Here is a 22495-nt window from a genome sequence, read left to right as displayed (position 1 = left end):
AGCTCAAGAGAATCACCAGTAATCCTATTAATATGCAAAAAAGACACTGGATCACTTCTGAAATTCCAAGGATCTTGGAAATTCTTGTATCAGGAACAGGATGAAGTTATATTTCTAATAATATCACAATATGTGACAGTAAATTTTTAGTTGAAGAGGAGATATCTCTTATTAAATGGTTCTTCCCATAAACGTTGATGAACTAATAGAACCAAGCTTGACCTACTTAAAATCAGAAATATATATATATTATTTGATAGCCTCAATGACATAGAATAAGGTATCCATTCCGAGAAATCCCTCATTTGTTGATCTCATCATTATGGGAACATCATAGAGGGTACTTACCCACTAGGTAATATAATCTTTTGGTCCATCATGTATGTGGTCCATTTTTTATCAAAACAAAGATGTGCAGCACATGACTATATGTGTGCTGCATTATTAAACTCTAACCTTCTCAAAAAGAGTATAACTGTACTTTTTTATCCAGCATTTATTCCTACATAATGCTGCACAAGACTATAGAATACTTAAGAAGATGAGTGTAACAACATGATATGTAGTGCTTTCTGAAGCAGTTTCTGTACTTAGGGCAATCCCATGACTCCAAGTATTGAAAAGTAGAATCAAGTTTTGGAAAACCGACCTGAAAGCATCAACATATTCCCACAGTAAAGAGAAAAATAATGATCTCAAAATTGCTTCCCTTCTCTAATACCCAAAGCTGCAACTAGGCAAACCTCCTGCTACCCCAAGACACATACACATATTAAAGTTAAGAAAGAGAGGATAATTTATGGACAACACACAAGAAGTGACTTGTTGGGTTAACTGTATTTTTTTGGGGGGGGGGGGGCTTTTCTTTTCAGAGCTGAGGATCAAATTTTCCTTTATGAAAATAAAAAGAAAACGTAAGGAGGAAAGCAGTTAACTGCCTTCTAGTATTTTGAAGTTTACTGCCTGCCTGATACATCACTGACAATTTTACATGTTATATATTATTATACCTATTTTTCCAGTAACACAATTGAGGCTTAGTGAATTTAATTAGGCCACTTAAGGCCAAAATCTTTGATTTTTTAGACTCAGCTAGTTTGTTCCAGTTTAGTCATTGGAGAAATATTTATTAAGTGCTTATTACAAGGTAGTCATCACAATAAACAGAGATCTGCAAGAGTGCAAGATAAACCAAGCCCTACTCTCATAGAACTTCAATTCTGGAGCTAAAACAGAAAACAACTAAATGGATAATTTCAGAGTTATTATAGTTTGCCAATGAAAATGATACAGCTTTTAAGAGCTATAAATGATATTAAACAATTCCAAAAACTAAATGGGGAGGGAATTAAACCTACTGACAGTTGGTATATTTGTGACCCTCTTTTTAATTATGGACCAGCTAAACAACTTTATATTTTAATAAATCAAAAGGAGGTTAAGGCAGAGCTTCAATAGTGCTTAGTATCTCTATAATGCATCCATTGAAAAAATATATTTCATTTTGTCTTTTTAAAAATTTCTTAAAAACATAAAGTGACAGAGCTATCAAAGAGCATAGATCTAACAATGTGGATTCTCAAAACTAAAATTTCATCCTTATGTATTATTCACTAAGGTATTGCTACATTATTTTGAAAGAGCTGAATTGCTAAAATCCAGGAAGTATTATAACTTAACATAATGTTCCTGTGAGAAACACCAGGAGGTTTCAAGACCCACATCAGCAAGGTTCCGCAGGCTGCACGTGGTATCCCTTGGGCAACAACATCCAGTTCTCAGAATATGATGGTAACCAAGAACTGTGGGACTTAGAGACTTGGAATAGTCAGTAGTTAGGACAAAGTGCTTGGTTCCAATGTGAGGCTTACCATTACCCTCCACACTCCAAAAAAAAAAAAAAAAAGAAAGAAAGAAAGAAAAAAATCACATCTCTTAAATTTGGAATGTATGCAAAATATTAACAATTTTAAGCAATAAAAACTCAGTGTAACTTACTAACTTCCTTCCCTCACCTATTTATACAAGTAGACTAAATTAGCTGTTAGCTATTTCTATAGTTGCCTCCTATGATATTTATAATGTGTTGTGTAATTTGGGTTGTCCCTGTCACTGAGACTTGGTGCGAATATGTGTTTGTAAATTACTTTGGAATTCTTGAGGAAGGCTTTCCCAGAGTGAAAGTTCCTCTGAACAAGGTGGAAGACGGTCTAGAGACCATCTGGAGAAGCAGCACTTCATTCACCCAGATGCACCTTCTTGCCAAAGTACTTTGCAAATCTATTTTTGCTGATCAAAGTTACTACGTGGGTAGTGGAGGCTGTTTTTAAGTTCATCAGTGTATACCTTCCGTTTCCTCTAAAAACGGTCACACCCCGGTAAGCTGAGTTTCTCAAAGAAGCTCTGACCCCTTCCAGAATGGTTCCCACCCTTGCCTCAGAAAGTAGCAACAATCCTTCTTATCAGATTAGTCACATTCACAAGCTAAAAGTTTGCATACACTTTCACAGATACCAAACCCCGCCCTAAAGCCCTGCCACTTTTCTAAGTGTTACAAATGCATTAAACCCTAGTTCCCCTCCAAAACGTAAACAGTTAAACCCCAAATGAGAACGAGTCTTCCGTGGATGGGGAGAAATTCTAAATCTTTCTCCAGTTTCCCGCCACCACCACCTACCGCAACACCAGAGCCCCACCAGAATCGCCGGGATCAGAAAGGGACCACTCCCCCCTAGAACCCCAGGGACCAGGACGGGGATCGCCCAGGAAACACACACCTGAGATTAATCTTCACGCGCGAAGGGGCAGCGGGCAGGAGCACCTAGTTCCTCCAGCCAGGGCGGAGTCAGCCTCCCCCCCAGGATCTCAGGCTCGGCCCTGTGCTCGCAGCGAGGCGCGCGGGGATGTCACTCGGGTCAGGCTGGGCGAGTGTAACCCGACGCGCCCTGCACGGCCGGCCCCCGCCTCCCGGGCGACTTCCTCCTCCCCCTCCAGCGCCGCCTCCCTCCCGTCGGGCTGACCCTGGCGGCCGGGCCGCCGCATCCAGGCGGGTACCTAGGGCCCAGGCTCCTCCGGCCCAGCGGGGAAACACGGAAGTGGAGCTGTGAACCCGGGTCGGGGTTGGGGGGTACGTGGCGAACTAGCGGGGGGTCGAGCGAGCGAGGTCTCTTCTGCCCAATGAATTTGACTACACGGGGACACGGGTCCCGTAGGCTAGGACCGCGCCGCAGCGGACGTAATATCCCTCGCCCTAAGCTGCGGTTCCTGTTTTGCGCCTTGGCCATGCCGAACTCCAGCCTCACCCGCCCCGCCTTGCCAGCTGGCTGGCAGACGGGAAAGCCAGGGCTGAGCTAGGCCGGGGAAGCCGGTGGAGGTGTCAGATTTCCTGTCCCCTCCCCACGCGGGCCACCCACGCCATCTGCCCGAGAGAGGGGAGACACTCGTCCGCCCGCAGGCCGGCAGAGCTGGCTTACCTGATTTCTCGTCGCCCGCCCCCAGATCTGGCTTCCCCTACTCGGCACCGCCCGGTAGGCAGGCTTCCCTGGGCCTAGAGACGCGTCTAGAAGGCAAGCGGACCCCTGGGACCCCGCCGTAAGAGCCCAAGTCCCTCACCCCGGCTGCCCCCAGCCGCGCGCACTGGAGGCGCGCCAGGCCTCCTGACCCCCTGCCTGAATGTCAGCGTTGGGACCCGCAGAGAAGACCAAGCCCAGTCAGCAGGGGGTGGGATGCTGAGCACAGGCTCCTTGGGCCCAGCCTTGTACAGGTGGGGGGAGGAGGCAAGCCACTGCAGTTGAGTAACAGGCTTCCCACTTGCACCCCGCAAACCCGACCCTGCCCACTGAGCATGCCCACTCCAGCTCACTTATTGGAACTTTGAGGGCTAGACAAGTCCAAGGAAGGCTTAGATGGGGTTCTAATGGACCCTGCTTCTTTGAAGATTTTTCCACAGAAGACCCCTAAAATGTTTTTAAGGTGGCATTGGAAAGTACCCAGGTATAGTCTGAAAGACTCTACAAATTAAGGCAGCCAAATTAGTTTGAACGACAATCTCAGAGTTGTTTTTGTTGTCTTGCTTTTTAAATCAAATAATATCACTTATTTAAGATGATTAAACAGCAGAATTCCTACAAATTGACCCATAGGAATGTGTAGATTCATTGAGTCCCAAACTCAGCAACTTCAGCGAGTCAACCATTCTCTCTACAGTGGAACACTGGTTCTCAGCCTTAGACCTACATTAAAATTGAGGAACCAAAAATGAACAATACCAGATTTCCATCCTTACACCCATTGGATGAGTCTGAAGGCAAGACCTGAAAATCCTTATAATTAAAAACAGTGGCTATCAGAAGTATAGCTTTGGGACCACTCAGCATCAGCATCACCTAAGAACTTGATAGCAATGCAAATTCTTTTTCACTCTAGACTACCTGATTCATAAACTCTGGGATAGGCTTAGTAATCAGATTTAACCAGATACTCTTGCACACCAAAGTTTGAAAACCATTGTTTAAAAGCTACAATAGGAGATTATAATGAGCAGCCAAAGTTGAGAACCCTTGTAATATACCAATGCTTTTCACATTTGTTTTTTCAAATCTCTAACTTTTATCTAGTTCAGTAAATTACTCAACAAAGAAATAATCTGGTGCCAGTCCTGGATTTCCTTCCCACTAATTCTCCCAGAAAAGTTCAGTGCTTGGAAAATGGAGACCATCTCTTATACCACTTTTTACTATGGTGCCTATCATAGTTCCTATAGTAGATGTTTTAAGTGTTTACTGTTTGAAATGAATGCTTATGTGAATTATTGGTTCCAGGCCCTCCTGTGTCTGCTTTCCCCCAAGTCCTCATCACCTTGCTAGCTACAAAGCCCACAGGGATCTTTTTATCAATAACCCATGGCCATCTGTCAGACCTCCATCTGACTTGGATATGGGAGAAGGTAGAGTAAAAAGCATTGGACATGATTTTACTTGCCAAAGTAAGGGCCTGAAGAAACAACAGAAAGCAGAAGGAGGGTAAACATCCAGTGGGAATCCAGAAGACTACAGAAGAAAAAATATTTGTATAGAGAACTGGTAAAGGAGAAGAGTCGAGGTTGTTAATCTGATCAGCCTGCAACTGAGATTGAAATTCTTTTCCAAAATTACACATCTCTGCTGTGCATTTCCTGGCTCTCCATATACACATCTCATCTCAATTATTGCCTTGAATAAAATAAATTAAATAAGAAATTGTTGTATAGGAGATTCTTTCATTTACTGGATAAAAACATTGCTGGCTAGTAATTATCCTGAGCATAATTTGTTTAGAGCATATAGAAATGTTAATATTTTAAAAATGAAATACTAGATAATTTTAAATTGTGTAGATTTATAATTCTGCTTTAAGATCCCACAGAAACTTATAAAAATAGTATTCTCTATTTACTCCGTCAATGTTTTCTAATTGGAATAAAACATAAAAACACATTTTCCTTGTAGTCTAATACTTAATGCTTTAAAAGACTTTTAAAGATACCGTTTATGAATACCTGAAGCAGCTTTCAGCCTTCTTGTCTCTGCCCCTATCTCTCACCCTTATTGTGACAAGAATTTCAGTCAAAGAGTTTGGTTGCTGATTGGAATACCTAACAGGAACACAATTTCCCATGTGTCTGAACAATTTCTTTTCATTATTAAAATAATTTCAAAGGGAAAAGGGGTATAATTATGAATTTAGCAATTGTTCTTCAGAATTATTATTCCATAAACCATATTTAAAACAAAAACACTTCTCCCTAAACACTACTGCTTCTTTTTACTCAAGGAATTAAAGCAAGCCAAATGAAAACAGATTTAGGGATTACAAAGAGAAAACAGGGGGCAGGGAATGGAAACATTGATCATAACCACATTCAGAAGCATAAATTTATTATTTCAGCAGGAACAATCTTGAAGACCAAGACTTCAGGGAAGTTAAGAGTCTCAAATATTTCTCTTTGCCATCATAAGCATGACTAAGCACTTGGAAAGAAACTATGTTTACTGTTTTTCAGATTGCCAGTATCAGATAACTTTGGTGCCACCTAACTCTTTTCTTATGTACCCAAGAAAACTTCAGGACAGTCATGGGTTTTCACCTTCACATAACTACAAAACCTGAAGTTTTCTCCTTTTCATCCCTTCCTGTCTTACCAAAGACTGAGTGCCTTCCATTCACTTATTTCATCCTTCTAGTACTTTCAAATGAATTTAAATCATTGCTTATACTACAGCATAACAAGATGAGCAAGAAGTTCTTCCTCTCCCAAGCCTGAAGTGTTGGCCACCTGCTACTAAGACATCTGAAACCCAGCTGCTACCGGTGAAACTTGCCAAACACAGAGAACCCACTGATGTTACTGAACCAAGCCTGTTGTGTCCACATTGCAGTATGTCAATCTCTGAAATAAGAAGCTTTGCAAAAAAGTTTCTTCATGGAGTTGGGAGACCCAACATTTAAATACACCTCCCCAAGTGTTTGGGGAGGTGCATCAGATAAAGAAGCAGGACTAGCTGGGCATAGTGGCAAATGTCTATAATCCTAGAAACCAGGGAGGCTAAGGTAGGAGGATCACAAGTTCAAGGCCCTCCTCAGCAATTCAGCAAGATCCTGTCCCAAAATTAAAAATTAAAAAATAAAAAGTGCTGGGGATGTAGCTCAGTGGATGTATCTCAGATGTCCCTGATTTCTAGTCTAAGAAAACACACACACACACACACACACACACACACACACACAGGACAATGAAGAGGCAGGTGGCCTGAAGCTTGGGAAAAGGTGATTGGAGATGAAGTAATCAATGGTTTGTGCTTACATAAAATTCTTGAGTCTTCTATGTATTTAGGGTAGATTAGTTCAAAAATGTGTATTTCCTCGTGTAAAGTTATTCCTTTTATGTCTACTTATCTCTTGTAATAGATTTCTTTTCATGTTGCTCTCATTACATTATATAATTTTTTGTTTTTTTTTCTCTCAGAATCTTAGTGCATTGAAGACAGAAACTGCCATGTTTTATGGAACTCTTCAGTTCTTTGCACAGTGCATGATAATTAATAGATGTTCAACAAAGATATGATGAATTTATTTATATATTTAGAATGGCTGTTTTCAGAGTATTTCATTTCCCAAAAAAACAGTCATTCTATATTCTCATCTTGATGCCTGCTTAGAATCTGCACTTTTGTACAAACTGTATGTTGAGAACTCTGCTTCATCTTTCTAAAATATTATATAAATTCTGTAAGCCAGGAGCTGGGGTTGTAGCTCAGGGGTACAGCACTTGCCTGCCATGTGTGAGGACCTGGGTTTGATCCTCAGTACCACATAAAATTAAATAAGCAAAATAAAGGCATTGTCCATCTATAACTAAAAATATATTTTTAAAAATTCTGTAAGCCAAAACATACAGACAAAAACTAGAAAACTTCATGGATCTTCATGGGATGCATTTCAGAAAATGGGGGCATTAGGGTGGGCTTTTCAGTCTTCTGAGGTCAAAAGTCACCACCCCTTAGACACCTGTGCAGGCATAAGTGAAGTCGGAGATTTCAACAAAAGCAGCTTCATGTCCCTGAAAAGTAACCTAGGCAACCATTATCATCATGACCCATAAATCAGAGGGTATAAAGCTAATAGGAAACTAGTAATATACTGTTTAGCCGCATGACCTTCAAAACTAGTGATTTTTTTTTTAATTCAACTAAAGACAAGTAACCAAAAGTAAATAGAACTAAAGGGATCAGACAAGCTTTCTGTCAGTTTCATTGATGATTCTACCATGCTCTTTTAATAGCCATTTACCACAGACCTGCTGTCAAATATTTTAATCCCAGATCATTTCTAAAGATATGCAAAATTTCCCCAAAGTCAAATAAATTCACTGGTCACTGAAGATCATAATTAAAAATATATAATTTTAGAAGAGAAAGGGGCCATAAATGTTATTAACCTCCAGGCTTCTATTTTATAAATGGTGAAACCAAGGCTTACCTAAGATTACAAGGTTAGCTAAACATAGAACCAATACTACAAAGAGAAACGGCTTGTTATCAAGAACACTGTATGAGCTTCACATGCATCCTATTATTCATTCACCAACGACAATATGGTTCTCTATCCTCCCAGAGCCTCAGTATCCTCATCAATGAGGGATGTTAGTAGTAAACATTCACAAAGTGTTTACCTTGTGTGAGGTTACATATCCTAACAAGATATGTAAGGGTTTTTTTTTTTTGGGGGGGGGGATGATTTTGAAAACTAAGGAAACTGAGGTACAAAACTGTGAGCAATATGCCCAAGTCAATATAGCTAGCAAATAGCCAAACTAAAATTGAAAGGGATAATATGTGTAAAATACCTCGTATATAGGTGGTCAATAAAAATATCACCAAAGTCAGTTCCCTTCCCTAAACCATGGACATTCTGGTTCTTGGTCTAATTTCCTGCCAAGACACATTGTTCTGAACTTTAAATTTTCACTTTCTTTTCTATTTTATTCTTTAAATTTGGTGTATTTTAAGTAGTTTGCAGGAATTAAGAAGTACTAAATATACCTATATCTTATCCATTGTTAACAGTAGTTGCAAATACTAAGAAGCTAACCAAGAACTAAATACAGTAGTTCTCCACCAATTCATTACTTGAATTCCTTTTTGTTTATTTAGTTTTGGGGATACCATGGACTTCACACTTGCTAAGAAAGTACACTACCACTGTGCTACATCTGCAGCCATTACTTTGTACATTCTTAACAGCAGAGTTATAGACAGCTAAAAATATCCAACAGAAAGTCTTCCCGTGTCAGTGATTCTCAGAGTTAAGATCAGGAATGAGGTGAAAATATATGATCCTTGAAAAGATGAAATAAAAATACTAAATATATTTTAAATGGGTACTTTAAGTTTTATTCCTGGTTTATAAGAATCTGGGAAAGTATTCTTAAAATAAACGTTTAAAGCATCAATATAAAGTGGCACTGAGAAACTTAGATTTAAATGTCTTGAGGGTAAAAGAAATCTGTACTTCTTTCCTAGACCGTCACCCACTTTTTCCTAGGATAGGACAGCACTGAAAACAAGCTTTTGTAAATGTTGGTGGAGTAAACTCAAAAATATTATCTCTGGAACACAGCCTCCTATTTAACAGCAACAAGAAAGTTTTGGGTAAGCAGAAATGTCCTAAGAAACCCATGCAGAGAACATGAATAAGTATTAGGTTCTGATGTGGGAGCTGAAATGAAATGGAGAACTGGATTCAGAAGAAAGTTATCATCTCTGTGTAAGAGGTAACTGAGCCTGGGACAAACAGCCCAAGAAATTGGATCTTTGCTTAGTTCTGCATTGGAGTAGCTGTTATGTAACTTGGAGGTGGTTTAAATCTCAGCAGTAAATGCTTAAAATAAACTTGACCACTAGTTTTAATGTTACAAGACCATTTAAAATAATTAATGAATCTGAATAGCAAAAAATAGAACAATAACAAAATTGGACAATATTTGCCTCTGTACAATCATCAACTTTATAATGAGGGTGTTGTTTCTTAATTCAACAGCCTTGACCTATGCATTAACCTAGTTTCTGCCAGGCCAAGAAGACTTTTATATCCAGAGAGAAAGGCTAGTGGTAACAGAGCTGTTTCCTCAGCAAATACTTTGGCCTCAAAACCAAATCCCCCTCTATCAATAAAATCATCACACAAAACCTAAAGAAGAGCAGTACAGCATCTTTCTTCCGTTTTCCTTGGGTTACAAACTGCAGTTCATTTTTGAAAGAACTCTGTAGGAGGGTATAAAACAGAAGTGAATGGCTCAATGTGACATCCATTAAGGAGAAATTTTTAAAATGTAATAGAAAAAAAAATCCATCTTAAAATTCTCTAGACCACACTGAAAATAAATAATTCTATTCATTTTGTGCCTACCTTTTTTCCAAGTTTCTGAGAATTGAAATGACTTGACATATCATTAAAAGCTAGAAATTGGTGTCATGGCACCTAAAATTTTTTTTCTGACAAATTTAGAGTAACGTGTATTCTAAAAATATTTCAATAATCAAATGTGGAGCAAGACAATTTTTCTTAAGCATATGCTCTTCACTATCAACCTGATTCTCTCATAATTTTGAAGTGGAACAAAAGTCCTGCCTTCACAAAGGCCTTCCTAAAGTAGGTCTCAAAATAATGCAGACTAGAATTGTACTTTTTCCCTAGACACAATTTTTGCACCTAATCTTGTGTCAGGGGAAAGCACAGACTAATAAAAGTTAAATCAAAGACTTAAAAACTACAGTGTGATAGACTGAATTATGGCCTCCCAAAAGATAGTCATATCCTAAATCCTGGAACCTAGCAATGTTAACTTACATGAGGGGAAATGGATTTTGCAGATGTGATTAAGTATCTTGAGATGGAAAGATTATCCTGAATTTTCAGTGTGGGCCCTGAATACAGTCATATATATTACTTAAAAAGTATTAAGGAGATTACAAACATCTCCATTCCATATAGACAGAAGTGTAAAAGATAGTGTGAACATGGATGCAGAAATTAGAGAAATGCAAACACAATCAGAAAATGAATGCCAGAAGCCACCAGAAGCAAACAGAAACACAAAATAGATCCTCCCTTAGGACCCGCAAGAGGAGTGTAGCCCTACCAACCCTGTGATTTCAGCTCAGTGATACTGATTTTGGACTTCTGGCCTTCACAACTGTGAGCCAATAAATTGTTATTGTTTATATCACTAAGTTTGTGTCAATTTTGTTATAGCAGCAACAGGAAACTAATACAGCTACCTCTATTTGTTTCCCTTTGGCAGTGATTCTCATCTTCCATTCTAAAGCTAGGCCTTTTATACATCACTGACATTTTTAGTGTGTTTTATATTCAGAATGACAAAGCAATTTACAACCATGCAAATAGATCAATTTTCTACCCTGTGGGACATCCAAGCAACACCAGTCTTGTAAAATTTGAAAGATGCCTGGCTGTGTGTGTATGTGTAAAGAAATGCTAAAACAAGGTTGAAAAAATCATAGTATAATTTGAATGTTAATAATTAGCAGATCCTTGTCAGAAGGAATGCTTCAACAGCGCGATCTCTCTCTCTCTCTCTCTCTCTCTCTCTCTCTCTCTCTCTATATATATATATATATATATATATATATATATATATACACACACTTAAATGTATGGTCTGTAGTAAACAGATTGGTATATCACTCCAATCCTCCTTCACACAGGACTTATTCTTCACCTGCTAGAAGCATCTTCAGCCAACTCCTTCAAAATTCATCTAGAGTACAGAGAGCTTCCTCATTCATAGTCCCTCCTTTGCTGGGCCAGTCCTCATCCCATGATAGAATGAGACTGGGGTAGAAAGACTGAGATAGATAATTGGGAAATAATTCTGATGGCATTTGTGTATTCTAAAACTCCCTTAGGGGTTGATCAAGACTTTTTTGGGACTCTATCACAATCCTACTTCTCCCTCTGCCTAATCCCATTTCTGTCCTCTTTCTTACATAAGTATTAACCCTAATTAGTAACCTGTCATCCCCTGTCTCAATATCTGCCTGTGAAAAAACAAGTCTGCATAGGGCCCTTTGTGGATATAAGGCCTATATGACAAAAAAAACCTTGACTTTGCAGAATTTTAAATTCATTCTTACCTCCTTGTTCTAACTTCTCCTTTGGGACTACATATTTTTGTCCAGTTCAAATAAGAAACCAGTTCCTGGAGCTGTACACTCTGTTCTGCACATGGAAGGATACAAGACTAACGTGAATTACCAAATTCTCATAGACTACTTCCTTTCGGGTGTTTCTAACCCTAGTCATTCAGGGAATATTTGCTGAGTGTACATATGCAACAGACACTGGAATTCTCCTCAAGGGCATATGCTCTCATTACTCAGCCCACACTGAAGCATGTGCTACAAGTCAAGGTTCACATATGCCTCCAGAGTAGGATAAAATGAGTTTATTAAGCAAGTATAAAAAAAAGGGGGGGGAGGGTAGAGGGGTCTGTAGAAAATTGGGGAAACATGCCACTTTTGACAGGGTTGGCCTACTACCTTCACCTGGAGATCAAACTGAGGAGGACCAGTTAGCTGGGAAAACCAAACATTATGTGCCTCCTGTTATCACTACTGAATTGTTTTTGCCATGATATTAGACCTGGATTAATGGAGTCTTTAGATTTCAGTTTCAGTCCATAAGACAACGGACTCCTTCCCTTTGACAAGACAACGTTACAGAAGAATAAAAGAATAAAAAGGGAGGGGGGCTGATCTAGAGTAAAAGTGACATTTGTGGCATAACTGGTTATGATTGTTTTAATTGAATCCCAGCTTGAAAAGAAAATGAATGTAAAAGAGATGTTGGGGAATGCTATGAGTTAAATGTGCTTTGTCCCCCAAGGTTCACCTTTTGTAAGCTTCTACCCCAGGATGGCAGTACTGGGAGGGAGAGTAACACTTAAGAGATGGGACCCACTGTGTCTTAGCTCAGTTAGAGACATGTCTTCTGAAGGGATTAAGGTATTTCTCCTGGAACCCTGGAGAAAGCCTTGTTGCAGAAGCCTGAGTCTGACCCCACCCAATCTCTCTGGCTTTCTGTTTTTAGATATAACTGCTTCCTCCCACATCTACATCCACAATGAGGTGAATAGTTAAGAGGAGGGCCTCACCAGAGCCTGCACCTCTTGTTTGGACTTTCAGCAACTAAAACTATGAGCTAAATAAACATCTTTTCAAAGTTTGCCTGCTTCAGATGTTTTGTTATAGTAATGAAAAAATGGAGTGACAGTGGTAATTAGAGTATTAAATGAGTAAAACTGACATAAGGGAAGTACAATTAATTTTTTTCCAATGTGAAAATAATATTCCAGTTATATAGGAAATCGTCCTTAGCTTTAAGGATCAAGTAACATCTCCACTTTAATATGGTTCAGCAAAAGTATAAATGCATAGATACAAGGATTTAATCTTATAAGAAAAATGGCAAAGTATTAGCAATTGTTGCTAGAGTTAGATTAATATACATTTATTTTTCTTTCCAAGTTTTAGTAAGCGTTAAGATTTTCTTAATCAAAATTTTAGCATAAATTAAGGGGCAGCCTCTACAAAGCCCTTGTCCATTGTTATCATGAGAGGATTAGGCCCAATGTTCTTAAATCCTTTGAATTTTTAAAATAAACTGGAAATCCAGAGTTTTCAAGTAAAGCAATTTTTTTGAACTTAAGAAAAAAATTAGCATCTTAAAAACAAAAATCTTAAAAATAAAAAGCAATAACTAAAATCCCTGTGCAGTTCTGATAAAATACATTTGGATGCTGAATCTTACCTCTAGGTTTCAAATTTCCATCTTGGATTTAGATTTAGATCTTTTTCTTCCCCCACCCCACACCCGCCACTTTAATCTGTTCTCTTATGCCTTAGCTCTCTGAACCTCTACTCCTGATTTTCTTCCTCTCTCAAAGTGATAATCTGGATAACTTTCTCTCCCAGCAACTAGCCTCTGCCACTTTTCTGTGTCATTGAGCAGTTGCAGGATAATATGAGAACAACTCAGGGTATGAATTTGTCTGAATCAGATGATTTAACAGATTGAAAATTGTTTAATAATTATCCTGGGGCACTAAACATTATCCTAATGATCTAAAATAGTTATTAAACTTGACCACTTAAGATTATTAAATCACAACATCTGTGTCTTCAGGAAGTATTTCTAGTCCATGTAATATTTGCAAAACATTTACAACTGCTTTTAGTTATATCTCACACCCTATGATTGGTTTATAGTTTTTTTCCTTATTTAATGGCTGAAAACACTAGGTGTGGAGTCCTGAAGTTAAGCCCTTCGTGTGAGAAGGTATTAGACCTAGGCAAGCTTCCTGGATGACAGGCCACTACTTATCCAACTGCGGCCACCTTCTCTCCAGCCCTTGTTTGTTTTATTAGCTAATTACCAGGCTGCATATTCAACCCAGGTTCCAACTATATTAAGGGCTATTTACTAGCTAAAATCAATACCCTTTCGATTAGCCACCTGGCGGGGCTTTTGGTAACTAAGCATTATTTGGGCTTCACTGCTCTCACTCCACTGGGGAGACGGGAAAGTGCTTTGTTTTGATTTTTTACACTTAGTGGCTACTGCTCTTAACAGTAGGGGATAAAGGGCAGTAGAGACTGACTCTTCCATGGCAGAACCTAGGAACAAACACATATATCCACTTCACAGGAAGAGAAGCAAAGAAAAATGGAAAGACAAGCTGATTTTTAAGATTCTAGTTCATTAGATTAATCTCTTCGGATGTATGTCTGATGCTCTAAATACTGTTTAACTCTGAAAATATAAAAATGAATAAAATATAGTCTCCAACTTTTCAAGTTTGAAAAAACAACATTGAAACAATCATTACTATAAAAGAAGGAAAAGAACGAACAGTAGAGGTGGGACATGTTTTTGAGATAGTAAGACAAAGGGAATGATTCATTACTTACAAAAAAAAAAAAAAAAAAAAAAAAAAAAAAGCCATAAAGGCTTTTTTGTCAATAGAGATGGTGACAAGTAAATGCAATCAAAAGGAGCATTTTCATTGCAGGTATTTTATTAAAGAAAAAAAATGTGTTTACTTTGGAAATATGAAGATATATAGATTTTTAAAAAGGAAAAAAAATTATAATACTACTACTTGAATGACATTCAACCATGGTAATAGTTTATTATAAACATTGTGAAAATATTTTCTATGACATATATGTACAACTTAAAAAATATATATATGTAGGGATGGTACTCTGAGTCATACTCCTAAACCAAGTCTTGCCACGTAATAACTTTTCACGACTTTGGGCAAACTGCTTAGTTTCTCTGAGCATCAGTATCTTCATCTATAATATATTCCTGCCTCATTGAAATGTTGTAAAGATAAATGAAATGAAAGAAGTACAATTCTTAGAACAATCCCTGGCACATATTAAGCACTCAACATGTTCAGTCATCCAAGAAGTCATCCATTCTAAGCACTTAGATCACATCAATGAAGTAAATATGATATAGATTGAGTAACCCTTTTTCACAATGCTTGGGACCAGAAGTGTTTCAGATTTCAGATTTTAGAATATTTGCATATGCCTAAATGAGATATCCTGTAGATGGGCCCTAAGTCTAAATATGAGATTGATGTTCATTTCATATATAATTTATACATATTATACCGAAGGTAATTTATATAATATTTTTAGTGCATCTGTGCTTTGACTGAAACTTGTCACATTAGGTCAGGCGCACAATTTCCATTTTATTTATTTATTTTAATTTTTATTTGTTTTAATTAGTTATACATGACAATAGAATACACTTATATACTTTGATGTATCATACATAGATGGGATATAATTTTTCATTTTTCTGAGTATACATATTATACAATCACATTGGTCATACAGTCACATACATGCAGTTATAATATTTGTTTCATTCTACTATCTTTCACAAGTTTCCATTTTTGTCATTATGTTGGTGCTTAAAATGTTTTAGATTTCAGATTTTCTGATAAAGGATACTCATTTTTAGTATGATTGCTATTATTAATGTAATAGTCTAAAAATAGTCTTTCTTTTAAAAAATATTGAGAACATCATTCTATGACAATACATGTGGATCAAAATCATCATTGTATGCTACATGGTGCTTTAATGCAAATATATGCCCTCATTTATTCAGACAAAGCCTACTCAAGGACTTACAAACACAGATTCAGCCTATATCGTGGATGACATTGCTTCACGTATCTTTGTATCCTTGTCAGATAGATTATTCATGCTATATGCTTTAAGTGGAGTTGTTTATTTAAACATGGTGAAAATTTTTAAAACTTTCTAACACTTATTACTATCTTGCCCAAGAAAAGATTTCAGGAGGAGGAAATATTAGAGCTGGGTATTGAAGGATAAATAGAAAAGAGGTAGGAAGAAAAGTCTGGGAAAGACATTAAAAGGAAGGAGATCATTACCTTCAAGTAATGTCTAGTCCACATTCTAAGAGGACTTCTGGGATAAATAGACTTATAAGGATTAATAGTTTCAAAAGAGAACTCTGGAAGTAATTGAAGAAAAAGGACACAAAAGAGTTGAGGTGATATTTCTTTCAACTCTCTAGGGACTGAGATGAGTTCGGGATCTAGAGTGATAACATGCATATTTTCACAATCCATACACCAAACTGAATTTCCAAGTAAGGAAAACCATTGTGATTTACTGGTTTATTCTTCCAAAAGTACTCAACATTTTCTCTGTTTCTAGGAAAAGTACAGAACTACAGGCTATCTAAGGCCTTTTTTATTTGTGTTTTTAGTGTATTGTATATCAAAAAGATCCAGGAGTGATTGATTGTATAAAAATATTTATTCTGGAGTTGAAGGTGTAGCTCAGTGTAGAAAATGTGCCTGACATGCATAAAGCCTTGGGTTCAATTGCCAGCACAGAAAAAAAAAAAAAATTTAAAGGAAGAAAGAAAAGAAGAAGGGGAGGGAGGAAGGTGGGGATGGGAAAAAGGAGGCCTATTCTTAACAGAAAATGGTACCCATAAGATTCTGATTTGCTCTAGACCCTTGCTATTCAAAGGGAGTGGTCTCTGTATAAGTAACAAAAGCATCACCTGGGAGCTTATAAGAATCTCAAACTTCACCAGAGCAGGTGTGGTAGTACCATCTTGTAATGACAGCAATTCAGGGAAACTGAGTCAGGAGAGTCACAAGTTTGAGGCCAGCCTAAGCAACTTATCGAAGCCCTAAGTAACTTAGCAAGATCCTGTCAAAAAATTTTTAAAAATTAAAAAATTAAAAGGACTGGATGTGGCTCAGTGGTAAAGCACCTTTGGGTTCAATCCCTGAGTACCTAATAATAATACCTAATAATTCCCTGAGTACCTAATAACATACCTAATAAACAAAAGGCCCACATCATTCTAAATGGAGAAAAACTGAAAACATTATCTCTAAAAACTGGAATAAGATAGGAAACCCTCTTTCACCACTTCTACTCAACATATTGAAACACTAGATGAGCAATTATACAAAAGAAAGAAATTAAAGGGATGCAAATAGGAAAAGAAGAACTCAAACTCTCCTCATTTGCCAATGACATGATTCTATATTTAGAAAACCCAAAAAACTCCACCAGAAAACTTCTATAACTCATAAATAAATTTAGCAAAGGATCAGGATATAAAATCAACACCCACAAATCAATTGCATTTTCATACAACAATAGCAAATCAGCTGTAGAAATCAGGAAAACTATCCCATTCACAATAGCTTCAAAAAATAAAATACTTGAGAATCAACCTAACAAAAGAGGTGAAAGATCTCTACAATGAAAACTACAGAATGCTAAATAAAGAAATTAAAGAAGACCTTAGAAGATGGAAATATCTCCCTTGTTCTTGGATAGACAGAATTAATATTGTCAAAATGACCTTACTACCAATACAGATTCAATGCAATCCCAATCAAAATCCCAATGACATTCCTTATAGAAATAGAAAAGGTAATCATGAAATTCGTCTGGAAAAATAAGAGACCCAAAATAGCCAAAACAATCCTTAGCAAGAAGAGTGAAGCAAATGGCATCACTATACCAGACCTTAAACTATACTACAGAGTAATAGTAACAAAGTGGCATGGTATTGGTACCACAATACACCTGTAGACCAATGGTACAGAAAGAGGACACAGAGACAAACCCACATAAATACAGTTATCTCATACTAGACAAAGGAGCCAAAAACATATATTTGAGAAAAGATAGTGTCTTCCACAAATGGTACTGGGAAAATTGGAAATCTATATACAACAAAATGAAATTAAGCCCTTATCTCTCACCATGTATAAAAGTCAACTCAAAGCAGATCAAGACCTAGGAATTAGACCAGATAGAAGAAAAAGCCCAATCTTCATCATGTCAGATCCTAAACAAGACTCCTATAGCACAAGAAACAAAATCAAGAATCAAAAAATGGGATGGATTGAAACTGAAAAGCTTCTTCACAGCCAAGGAAACAATCAGTGAGGTGAAGAGAGAGCCTACAGAATGGAAGCAAATTTTTACCACATGCACATCACATAGAGTACTGATCTCTAGAATATATAAAGAACTCAAAAACTTAACACTAAAAAAAACCCAAATAACCTAATCAATAAATAGGCTAACGAACTGAACAGACACTTCTCAGAAGATGATATACAATCAATCAACAAATATATATGAAAAAATATTCAACATCTCTAGCAAGTAGAAAAATGCAAATCAAACTACTCTAGATTTCATCTCACTTCAGTCAGAATGGCAGCTATTAAGAATACAAACATCAATAAGTGTTGGTACGGATGTGGGGAAAAGGCATACTCGTATGTTGCTGGTGGGACTGCAAATTGATGCAACCATATGAAAAGCAGTATGGAGATTCCTTGGAAAACGTGGAATGGAACCACGTTTGGAACTGTTTGACCCATGTATCCCATTCTTCTGCTTATTCCCAAAGGACTTAAAAACAGTATACCAAAGGGACACAGCTACATCAATGTTTATAGCAGCACAATTCACAATAGCTAAATTGTGGAACCAACGTAGATGCCCTTCAATATATTAATGGATAAAGGAACTGTGGTATATGTACACAATGGAATATTAGTCAGCATTAAAAGAGAATAAAATAATGGGATTTGCAGGCAAATGGGTGGAGTTGGAGAAAATCATGCTAAGTGAAGTAAGCCAATCCCAAAAACCAAAGGCTGAATATTTTCTCAGATATGTGAATGTTGATCCATAATGGGGTGAGGGAAAAGCATGAGAGGAATGGAGGAACTTTAGATAGGGCAAAGGGGAAGGAGGGGAAGAGAGAAGGCATGGGAGTAGAAAAGATTGTGGAATGAGATGAACATCATTATCCTAAGTACATGTATGAAGACACAAATGGTATGACTCTACTTTGTGTACAACCAGAGACATGAAAAATTGTGCTCTACATGTGTACTATTAATTGAAATGCTGTCATGTATAACAAATTAGAATAAATAAATTTAAAATAAAATTATTATTACTAATATTATCAATTAATATAATTATTAATCAATGCAATTATTATTACCTACATTATTATTATAAACAAAAAAATATTCAGTTCTCATCAAACCTCACCAGAGATCTGCTATCTGAATCCACTATTAAAGAAATTTCCTGGATGACTACATACACATTAAATTTGAATGAACACTATTCTACAGGCTCTCTGTCAATAAATAGTCTGTGAGTAAATGCATCACAGAAAAAAATTACCATGATAAGAAAACAAATTATCCATTTGTTTTTTGGAGGTCTTAGAAGCCCACAGTACTAGATACTGTGAATATCCAACAAAAAACCTTGTATCTCAAATTTTTTCCAGCATCACTTCAGAAATACAGATGGAAAATTCCCCAAAGGATAGACCTGTGGCATATAAGATTCCTTTGCCAACATTCTAGGAAATATAATGAGGAAAAATGAGATCTATATGATCTATTAATAGTTCTCTAGTTATCTTCTTCTGCTTATATATCAATTTCTAATTCTTTTCTAAGTATAAATGCCTTCATGAGAGGTTGCAGCAAGAAAGATTTAAACAGTTCAAAATATGATCAATAGATGCTAAATAAATAAAACTAGTTTCAGTTTTATATCTCATGCCACTTTTTATTGATCAACCTTTTAAATTGTAAAATTATGCAGCTAAAACTAAAAACAAATAGGGGAAACCATGGGACTTTTATTTAGCATTACTAGTTGACATTTTAACATACAAAATTGGTAAAAATACATTTTATTGAGTAACAAATTTCATTATGTTAGTCTCTTAGAGAAATACTTAAATAAAAATTTAAGGAGGGGCTGGGATTGTGGTTCAGTGGTGGAGCGCTTGCCTAGCATGGACTGGACCCGGGTTCGATCCTCAGCACTACATTAAAAAAATAAATAAATAAAGGCATGGTGGTGTGTCCATCTACACTTAAAAAAATAAATATTAAAAAAATAAAAAAATAATAAAATAAAATTTAAGGAGATTGCTGGGCACAGTCGTAAATACCTGTAGTCTATAGTCCCATCTACTGCAGAGGCTGGAAAAAGGAAAATAATTTGAGCCCAGGGGTTTGAGACCAGAAACATAGCAAGAGCCCATTTCAAAAACAAAGAAAATAGACAAACAGGGGGAAAAATTATTTAAAGAAAAATAGCAACAGCAACAAAAGTGCATCAAAATTTTAAGGATATTGGAATGTTGCTGGTTAAGAGCCAAAATCATCTTGGGATACCTTAGGCCCCTTAATGGCCATTTACTTTCAATCTTTGCATCTGACCTAGCATCCTCATGACTATCTCAGAATGTATTACTAAACTTAGCAGGTCTCTAGCCTTCACCAGCCCTAAAGCGAAAATGCTATAACATCTAAAACCTACAGGAAAGATTTACCCGCTTTGCTGTACCCCGCCTGCCTAATGTCACCAATGTGTTTGGTGAATGTATTGATTTATGAAATTTGTTGCATGACTATAAAATATATGTAACATCTTCCACAGAGGAGCATGTCATTCAGGATCATTTGAATCTGTGTTCCCAGGTTATATTCACTTGTATTTGGCTCAGAATAAACTATTTTTTTTAATTTCCTTAAAGCAGATTTGTTATTTTATGTTCACACACAAAAAATCACAAATTTATTAATATTTTGCCCCATTCATCAGGTCAATCATAATTGTCATTGCCTGTTATATACTTATTTTTATATAAAATCTCAGAGATTACCTAAATGACTAGTTTTAATAAAAAATTATTTAATTTTTCACTAATCCTTTTTTATTGATCACTCATTTTACAAAAAAAATGAGATTAAAGAAAAACATAGAAAGTGGTCCTAACCAAATTCTTTTGGGTAAAATCTGTCAGTTTACCTTACAAAGAATACCTACTATGTGATAGACTTTGTGTTAGTTTCTGAAAATACAAAGATAAGTAAGAGTTAATCCCAAACTCAAATTGCTTAAAATTTCATGAAGGAGGCAGGCAGTTAAACAAATCAACACAATTCTTGGTGATAAATGTTAAGAGAGGTGTGTGTCAATGCTATAGGAACACAAAGGAGTGCATGACCTATGGTGCCTGATGACAGCCAAGGTCAAGTTTAAGTGCAGTCAGGCAGCACCTAATCTCTAAGATCTGGAACCTTGACAGGCACTCAAGAATCATATTTAAAATAATGAGTAAATGAAGGAATAGTCAGCTTGGATAAACAGGGAAAAATCAATTCAAATACATCCTGACCAGTATAACAGGAAAAAACAGCATGAACCATAAGATGAAGTAATATAGACCATTAGCAAAACTTGAAATATTCCCATTTAGTTTTAAATCATGAACCTCAACACTTTCATTGAAGTACTATTTTTCATTTTTCAGTGTGAGCTCAAAATATTTATTATTTCTACTCTATACAAGTGGTATTATTTGATAAATTATAAAATTGTCAGGAAAAAGACCTGAGATCCAATGTCAGCCGTTTGAATGATAGGCTGCCGTGGTGAAGCTTCCTCCTCTTTGGTCCTCAATTATTCTCAGCTTTGTAGTCATCCAACATTGCGCTCTAATTGCAAAACATATTCAGAGTCTATTCATCACTGCTACCATAACTCTGTCCGGGATCCTAATACCTCTTGACTTGACTCATTGTTTCTTTTCTTGCCCCATTCACTCTATTCTAAACTCAGTAGCCAGATTACCTAGTCAAGTAAAATTGGGTCATTCTTTAGTTCAAAAATTTCCAATGCTTTCCTATACCATTCAAAACAAAAGCCAAAGTCCTTTACTTGGCCATCTCCTTCCTCTACTTTCTCCCTAACCCCATCTCCTACTACTTCTCCCCTCTTTCATTTCATTCCAACCACAGATCCTCCTTGCTATTTCTTTAAAAAGCACCTGCCGCCTCTAGTGTTTTGGATTTTGCATTTTATTTTCCTTGCCTAAAATACTTTCCCCATTTGGCAACTTTCACTAAAATGTCGCTTCCTTAGTGAGGCTTTTCTACACCACCTTATTTGCAATTTGAGTCACTCCCCAATGTTGTCTATCTTTGGATTGTTTTATCTCTAGAGCACTTATCACCATTTAGTATACTATAAATTTTATCACACTTACCATGTCTATTGTCAATCTCTCCGCATTAAAATGTCAGTGCCACTAAGGCAGGGATTTTTGTGTTTTCATCACTGATCTCTTCTAGTCAGTGACTAGAAGAGCATCTGAAATATAAAAGCCCTCAATAAAATATTTAATGGAAGTCTGAAATAATTAATGAAAAGTGTTTAGATTATACCCTCTTCTTGTTCTTCTCTTCAACAGTTACATAATAGCCCATGTTGTTATTATATCATCTAAA

General features: G+C 36.8%; 1 protein-coding gene and 1 long non-coding RNA gene across 8 annotated transcripts in view; one reads left to right on the top strand and one right to left on the bottom strand.

The window, feature by feature from the left end:
* The window catches only part of GPD2 (glycerol-3-phosphate dehydrogenase 2), a 164342-nt gene that overhangs the window by 132646 nt on the left and 9201 nt on the right, over positions 1-22495 (bottom strand). For 3 of the 7 annotated variants that reach the window (XM_081261712.1, XM_081261716.1, XM_081261718.1), the window contains exon 1: positions 2778-2926. The exons of 2 other annotated variants lie outside the window; for them this stretch is intronic. The gene's annotated coding sequence lies outside the window, so the exon portion shown is untranslated. Of the gene's footprint in view, positions 1-2777; positions 2927-3473; positions 3605-22495 lie in introns of those variants that run through there. 2 more of the 7 variants (XM_081261715.1, XM_081261717.1) reach the window with 2 other exon arrangements.
* LOC308630910 lies at positions 3133-5242 on the top strand. Its single transcript, XR_014018070.1, has 2 exons — positions 3133-3566; positions 4821-5242. It is a non-coding gene; the product is annotated as an uncharacterized lncRNA (long non-coding RNA).

Source organism: Spermophilus citellus (assembly GCF_964194105.1).
Source record: "Spermophilus citellus genome assembly, chromosome: 11".
NCBI classification, from domain to species: domain Eukaryota; kingdom Metazoa; phylum Chordata; class Mammalia; order Rodentia; family Sciuridae; genus Spermophilus; species Spermophilus citellus.
This window is presented reverse-complemented; position numbering and strand designations above follow the sequence as displayed.